Genomic DNA, 7,641 nt, shown 5'->3' with positions numbered 1-7,641 from the left:
TTGGTTTACATCCCAAATGGCACCCTATTCCCTATATAGTGCACTACTTTAGACCAGGGCTCATAGGGTTCTGGTCAAAAGAAGTGGGAATAGAGTGCAATTTGGGACAAAATCAAATACATGGGACTGAGAAGGGACTCTGTTCAAAAGTAGTGCCCTATAAAGGGAATAGATGACATTTGGAATCCAGACCAGGATCACGTTGATGTTGACAGAGACAAAACCTCCAGCAGCATACTGCCCCCTCCACTTCCTCAACATGTCTTATAACTGCATGAGCAGGTTGGTTGCAGTCTGGTTGGCTGGAGTCTGGTTGGCTGGAGTGTGGTTGGTTGCAGTCTGGTTGGTTAGAGTCTGGTTGGCTGGAGTGTGGTTGGCTGGAGTGTGGTTGGTTGGAGTCTGGTTGGCTGGAGTCTGGTTGGCTGGAGTGTGGTTGGTTGGAGTGTGGTTGGCTGGAGTGTGGTTGGCTGGAGTCTGGTTGGCTGGAGTGTGGTTGGTTGGAGTGTGGTTGGTTGGAGTGTGGTTGGTTGGAGTGTGGTTGGTTGGAGTGTGGTTGGCTGGAGTCTGTTGATCAGAGCTAAAGAAGAAGGGGAAGAATTAAAATGTAATCAACAAGTGGAGATGCACATTTTTCTCCTCCTGGCCATAATTGAAAGACAAGCAGGTTTATTATTTCCACGCATTATTGATTTAACACGCAATTTATTCACGCTGTTTTGTACACTACATGGCCAAAAGTAGGTGGACACCCCTTCAAATTAGTAGATTTGGCTATTTCAGCCACACCATTGCTGACAGGTGTATAAAATCGAGCACACAGCCATGCAATCTCCATAGACAAACATTGGCGGTAGAATGGCTTTACTGAAGAGCTCAGTGACTTTCAACGTGGCACCATCATAGGATGCCACCTTTTTAACAAGTCAGTTTGTCAAATGTCTGCCCTGCTAGAGCTGCCCCGGTGAACTGTAAGTGCTGTTATTGTGAAGTGGAAAGCAGCAATGGCTTAGCCGAGAAGTGGTAGGCCACACAAGTTCACAGAACGGGACCGCCAAGTGCTGAAGCGCTTAGTGCGTAAAAATCGTCTGTCCTCGGTTGCAACACTCATTACCAAGTTCCAAACTGCCTCTGGAAGCAACGTCAGCACAAGAACTGTTCGTTAGGAGCTTCATGAAATGGGTTTCCATAGCCGAGCAGCCGCAGACAGCCCTAAGATAACAATGGGCATTGCCAAATGTCAGCTGGAGTGGTGTTAAGCTCGCCGGCATTGGACTCTGGAGCAGTGGAAACGCGTTCTGTGGAGTGATGAATCACGTTTCACCATCTGGCAGTCCGACGGACTAATCCGGGTTTGGTGGATGCCAGGAGAATGCTACCTGCCCCAATGCATAGTGCCAACTGCAAAGTTTGGTGGAGGAGGAATAATGGTCTGGCGCTGTTTTTTATGGTTCGGGCTAGTACCCTTAGTTCCAGTGAAGGGAAATCCGCTACAGCATACAATGACATTCTAGATGTTTCTGTGCTTCCAACTTTGTAGCAACAGTTTGGGGAAAGCATGACAATGCCCCCGTGCACAAAGCTAGGTCCATGCAGAAATGGTTTGTCGAKGTTGGAGTGGAAGAACTTGACTGGCCTGCACAGAGCCCTGACCTCAACCCCATTTGGGATGAATTGGCACACCGACTGCGAGCCAGGCGTAATCGCCCAACATCAGTGCCCGACCTCACTAATGCTCTTGTAGCTGAATGGAAACAAGTCCCCATAGCAATGTTCCAACATCTAGTGGAAAGCCTCCCCAGAAGAGTGGAGGCTGTTATAGCAGCAAAGGGGGACCAACTCCATATTAATGCCCATGATTTTGGAATGAGATGTTCGACGAGCAGGTGTCCACATACCTTTGGCCATGTAGTGTATTTATATCTTATTAACAGACGCAGTGTAGATTGTTACAGTAGGCCTATCTCCAGTCTAACTGCGTAATCCAATATACTCCAGTCCGCATTTCCCCTTCGCCCCATTTACAGGTTCTGTTTACTACTGGCGAAGGAGAGGCACAGAGAAGGGGATCCTAAGGGACTGAACAATTTTGTCCTACCTCTGTCGTAGAGTAAAATATCGACATTATATTTTGCTGTTCTCGTTGTGCAATAACCGTGTGGTCATTTTGGAAGGAGATATTCAGCAAGTTAAATCACCGAAACGCCGTTATTATGAAGAAAAATAGCAACTGACTAGCGAACGAGCAACAGCGATGACTGACAGTTGAGTGGAAATCTCAGCGTTGACTGAATCGAGTTTGCTGTTTGATTTCTTTTTTTCTCCATACACGGTTCAGATTAGTTTATATTACTTGAAGTTGTAAACGACATAGTAATCGTTAGTATTTTGCGTTTATTCAAGAAGATATGTTTGTGAAAGACAGCAGCCATGAGTAGTGACCCGTGTGTTTCGTTTACTACTGTACGCCACGCGTGCCTTGCATGAACCTGAAGTTGTCAAAAGCGAAGCTACAGAATTCAGGACTGTGCGACGGGGGAAATTGCTGCACTTTACAAGCTGCGGTTTAGGTTTTCTTTCAATGTACGGGAATAGGCAATTTACTTAGTAACTAGATACATAGCAACATCCATAGCGAGTGTTACCGGAAGCGTAATTCAATTGAGAGTTCATATCTTTCTAATCGCACAAACTTTGTGGCCTCCTGCCCATTCAGCTAACGGTAACGTTAGCTAGCAGTTAGCTAGCAGCTAGCTAACGTTACTCCCCCTTCTCTGCAACGCTAGAGACTGCGGATTGTATCAACACTTGAAAAGACGCAATGCGATGCAATTTATTGCAAAGTGAGACTTTTCCTTTGTTTAGCCACAATGATTCTCACGGTTGCGTTTGTTAGGTTTGTTTGTGGTGATTTTGAATATCCCTCTGACCTGTGCAGTTAACTAGCTGAAGCTAACCAGTGAGTTAGCTCGCTAAGTTAGCTAGTAGTGAACACGTTGGACCCTCCGCCCATTTTTCCGGGATGACCGTTTTTATTTTTTGTTTACCTGTGGTTTAACTAACAAACCAAACGACAGCTACACCTTGCCAGCTAATTTTAATCGAGTTGACTCGGATTCTTCCCCAGACAGTTGCTCTCTACTGTGTTGTCGGTCGGATATTGACTAGAGTTGAGTCAATATGTGTCCGCGGACTTTCCTTGTGTTTTTTGTGACTGCTGTCTACGTATGGAATTGTCAGCAAACGAATGGAGAAAGTACAGAAAGTAAGTAGTTAGTTAATTTATAATCTTATCTGTTGGAGATGTGTATTATATTGTTCCTAATTTGACAGAATTGTTGACATTGTGTATTAGTGTGTCAGGTTTTGGAAGGCTCTGATTTAACAAGATCGGCTATGAYGACAGAAAGTCAAGCCATTTAGTTACTGGAGATTTGGAAGGACGAAGGTCAATTTTATTGTTTTTTTCTGGTTTGCACATTTGTTTTTGCCCATTAGCCACCTAATTTGATCAAAATGCGTTTGCCAACATGTACAAGTATATCCTATACATTTGCTTGGATATCAAGTCAAGATTCAAAACACAATGTACGTCATTAATTGATTAGGGGGACAAGTCGCACCTAACAAATATGTTGATTGATTGCCATGTCAATGCTTTGAGTAATTACAGCCATGACTACTAGAATGTGGGTTTAATGCTAATGTTGGCAATATTCGCATGATTATTTAAGTATCGAAGTACACAGCCTGAATAATTTAGAATGCCTGTTTTATAAATAAATTTAATAGAATAAACCATGGTTTACAGTTGTGGTGTTTTCTAAGGTCAGAACATGCACTATAAGCCATGCCAAGTATACAATGTGAAGTAAATATCTTGTAAAATTGTATGATATTAACTGGAATCACCTGCTGTGTTTACTCATGCTGATAAAAAAAATTCCCTACCCATCTACCTCACTGTGGTTTAGAGATGAAGAATGTGTTTCAAGTCATTCACTGTTGTCTTGCCAACAGCAGTAAGTGGGTAAACAAAACCAGAGATTTAAAAGCAAGCACTGTATGTCAAACCATATACTTTGTAATCAATGTAGGTTGATCCTGGCACTCAGAATCAGATGCACATGTACAATTTTTTTTGCAGCACTCAATCTGATCAGATTAGATAAACCAAATGAGTTCAAATGAATGGTCAGGACTAAGGATGGATGTGGTAACATATCTTCTGTTGTTACTTAAAGTTGTTACTCTATAAACTTTCAGTAACAACTTATAGTAACAACAGAAGATAGGTGAACACGCCACATCCATCCTTACTCCTGACAATTCATTTGAACTATTTTGGTTTATCTGATTGAGTGCTGTAAAAAATGTTGTACAAGTGCATCCGTTAAAAAAAAACTCCAATGAAAATGCCTGGTTTGTTATACATAATTCCTTTAGACAAAACAAAATATTTGAATCTGTATTAGTTCACTCGCTGTTGTACATGTGCATCCGATTTCTTAATTTAGTGAAATCCGATTGGGTGCATTGATTTCTGCATTGCTGCATTGATTTCAAAAGTGTCTGGTTTGACATGGTGCTCTCTTATTAATCTCTCATTTTGTTTACCAAAGAGGTAAAACATGGATTTACTTCATTCGCTGTTGTCTTGCCAACAGCAGTAAGTAGGTAAACAAAAGGAGAGGTTAAAAGAGAGAAACTGCCCTCTATTTTTAGGCTATAATGCCGTTTTATCGTGGCACTGGAGACGATCAGGTCTGGTTTCACTAAATCAGTTCAAACAAATGGCCTTAGAATGGATGTGGTTTTAAACACAATTTCTGTTAGACTAGAGGCTAAAGTAAAAAAGTACACCATTCTGGGTGCTGTTTGTCAACGGTCTATTTGGAGGGCTTCAGAAATAGAGAAATAAATATAGCCATCCTTGTGACACACTTGGCTTTGCTATAGTAGAGGAAACATTGGCCTCTGTTCAGTCCCCATCTGTCATTGCTTTTATCCTAAAAAGTGTTGTTTTTCTGCCGTCACTTAGCTCAACATTTGTCGTCCATAGTTAACAAGATAAGAATAATAGCTAATAACTAAGACATGGGAATTTTTATTTAAACAATGTAAATGTGATAAAATCCAGACAARTCTTCAAACACAGATCTAGCACCTCTCTGATTCAGAGGAGTTGGGTTAAATGCGGAAGACACATTTCAGTTGAATGCATTCAGTTGTACAACTGACTAGGTATCCCCCTTTCCCTTTAGTGTGGGGAGGATTTGCTGTAGGTCTGTTTGAAGGAACTAGTGGTTTGGTCTGGGAGATGGATGCATCTCTGCATGGTGGGTCTGTGTGCCTTCCAAATGGCTCCCTATGTAGTGCACTAATTTAGACCAGGGCCCTATGGCACCCTATTACCTATGTAGTGCACTACGTTTGACTAGGGATGCACGATATATCGGTGAACATATCAGAATCGTCCGATATTAGCTAAAAATGCCAACATCGGTATCATGCCGATGTCTAGTTTAACGCCGATGTTAAAAACCGATGTCAAAGCTACCGTGCATACAGTTGAAGTCCGAAGTTTACATACACCTTAGCCAAATACATTTAAACTCAGGTTTTCACAATTCCTGACATTTAATCCTAGTAAAAATTCCCTGTCTTATGTCAGTTAGGATCACCACTTTATCTTAAGAATGTGAAATGTCAGAATAATAGTTGAGAGAATGATTTATTTGAGCTTTTATTTATTTCATCACATTCCCAGTGGGTCAAATTTACATACGCTCAATTAGTATTTGGTAGCATTGCCTTTAAATTGTTTAACTTGGGTCAAATGTTTCGGGTAGCCTTCCACAAGCTTCCCACAATAAGTTGAGTGAATTTTGGCCCATTCCTCCTGACAGAGTTGATGTAACGGAGTCAGGTTTGTAGGCCTCCTTGCTCGCACACACTTTTTCAGTTCTGCCAACAAATTTTCTATAGGATTGAGGTCAGGGCTTTGTAATGGCCACTCCAATACCTTGACGTTGTTGTCCTTAAGCCATTTTTCCACAACTTTGGAAGTATGCTTGGGGTCATTGTCCATTTGGAAGACCCATTTGCGACCAAGCTTTAACTTCCTGACTGATGTCTTGAGATGTTGCTTCAATATATCCACACAATTTTCCTCCCTCATGATGCCATCTATTTTGTGAAGTGCACCAGTCCCTCCTGCAGCAAAGCACCCCCACAACATGATGCTGCCACCCCCGTGCTTCACGGTTGGGATGGTGTTYTTCGGCTAAGAAGCCTCCCCCTTTTTCCTCCAAACATAACGATGGTCATTATGGCCAAACAGTTCTATTTTTGCTTCATCAGACCAGAGGACATTTCTCCAAAATAAAATAAAATTTAAGCGAGACAACTTAAAGGTGAAATCTGTCTGTTGCCCAATGCTAACGTTATAAGCAGCCAGCTAGCTTCATCTGGCTAGTGAGGCTCGACCGGACCGGGTTATGTGTTGTGAAGCTAGCCACAATAGTGGACTTTGCATTTTGCCTTCAAAAATAAAAGTATGTCATTGACAGTGATGCAAATGAATAATAGTAGAATTATGCCATTATTTTATTTTGAAGGCTATCCGCAAAGTCCACTATTGTGGCTCATCCTTATTGTGGCTAGCTTCACAATAGATGGGTCTGACCACCATTAATCAAATAAGAACTGTCTTATAGCAACTGAAACAGATGATGTCATTTTGCTATGTTTTTGGGGAAGAACATTGTTTGCATCCATGAGCTAGCTAGCTTTTATTTTTTTATGACCAGCACTGTAAGTGCGTGAGAACTTTACCAGCATCATAGCATACGTATTAGAGGTCGGCCGATTAATCGGAATGGCCAATTTAATTAGGGCCGATTTTCAAGTTTTCATAACAATCGGTAATCTACATTTTTGGACACCGATTATGGCCGATTTACATTGCACTCCAGGAGTGGACTGTGTGGCAGGCTGTGACTACCTGTTTTGCGAGTGCAGCAAGGAGCCAWGGTAAGGTGCTAGCTAGCATTAAACGTATCTTATAAAAAAACAATCAATCTTAACATAATCACTAGTTAACTACACATGGTTGATGATATTACTAGTTTATCTAGCTTGTCCTGCGTTGCATATAATTGATGCAGTGCCTGTTAATTTATCATTGAATCACAGCCTACTTCGCCAAACGGGTGATTTAACRAGCGCATTCGCGAAAAAAGCACCGTTGTTGCACCAATGTGTACCCAACCATAAACATCAATGCCTTTCTTAAAATCATTACACAAGTATATATTTTTAAACCTGCATATTTAGTTAATATTGCCTGCTAACATGAATTTCTTTTAACAAGCGAAATTGTGTCACTTCTCCTGCGTTCTGTGCAAGCAGAGTCAGGGTATATGCAGCATTTTGGGCCACCTGGCTCGTTGCATACTGTGTGAAGACCATTTCTTCCTAACAAAGACCGTAATTATTTAATTTGCCAGAATTGTAAATAATTATGACATAACATTGAAGGTTGTGCAATGTAACAGCAATATTTAGACTTATGGAAATTGCGTTAGATAAAATACAGAACGTTTCCGTATTTTACTGAAAGAATAAACTTTTTGTTTTCGA

The 7,641-nt window shown here is 41.4% G+C and overlaps 1 pseudogene; it reads left to right on the top strand.

Moving 5' to 3' along the window:
* The first annotated feature begins 1,759 nt into the window (after positions 1-1,759).
* Positions 1,760-7,641, top strand: part of LOC139023441 (insulin receptor pseudogene) — a 43,513-nt pseudogene continuing 37,631 nt past the window's right edge.

Source organism: Salvelinus sp. IW2-2015, linkage group LG32 (assembly GCF_002910315.2).
Source record: "Salvelinus sp. IW2-2015 linkage group LG32, ASM291031v2, whole genome shotgun sequence".
NCBI classification, from domain to species: Eukaryota; Metazoa; Chordata; class Actinopteri; order Salmoniformes; family Salmonidae; genus Salvelinus; species Salvelinus sp. IW2-2015.
This window is presented reverse-complemented; position numbering and strand designations above follow the sequence as displayed.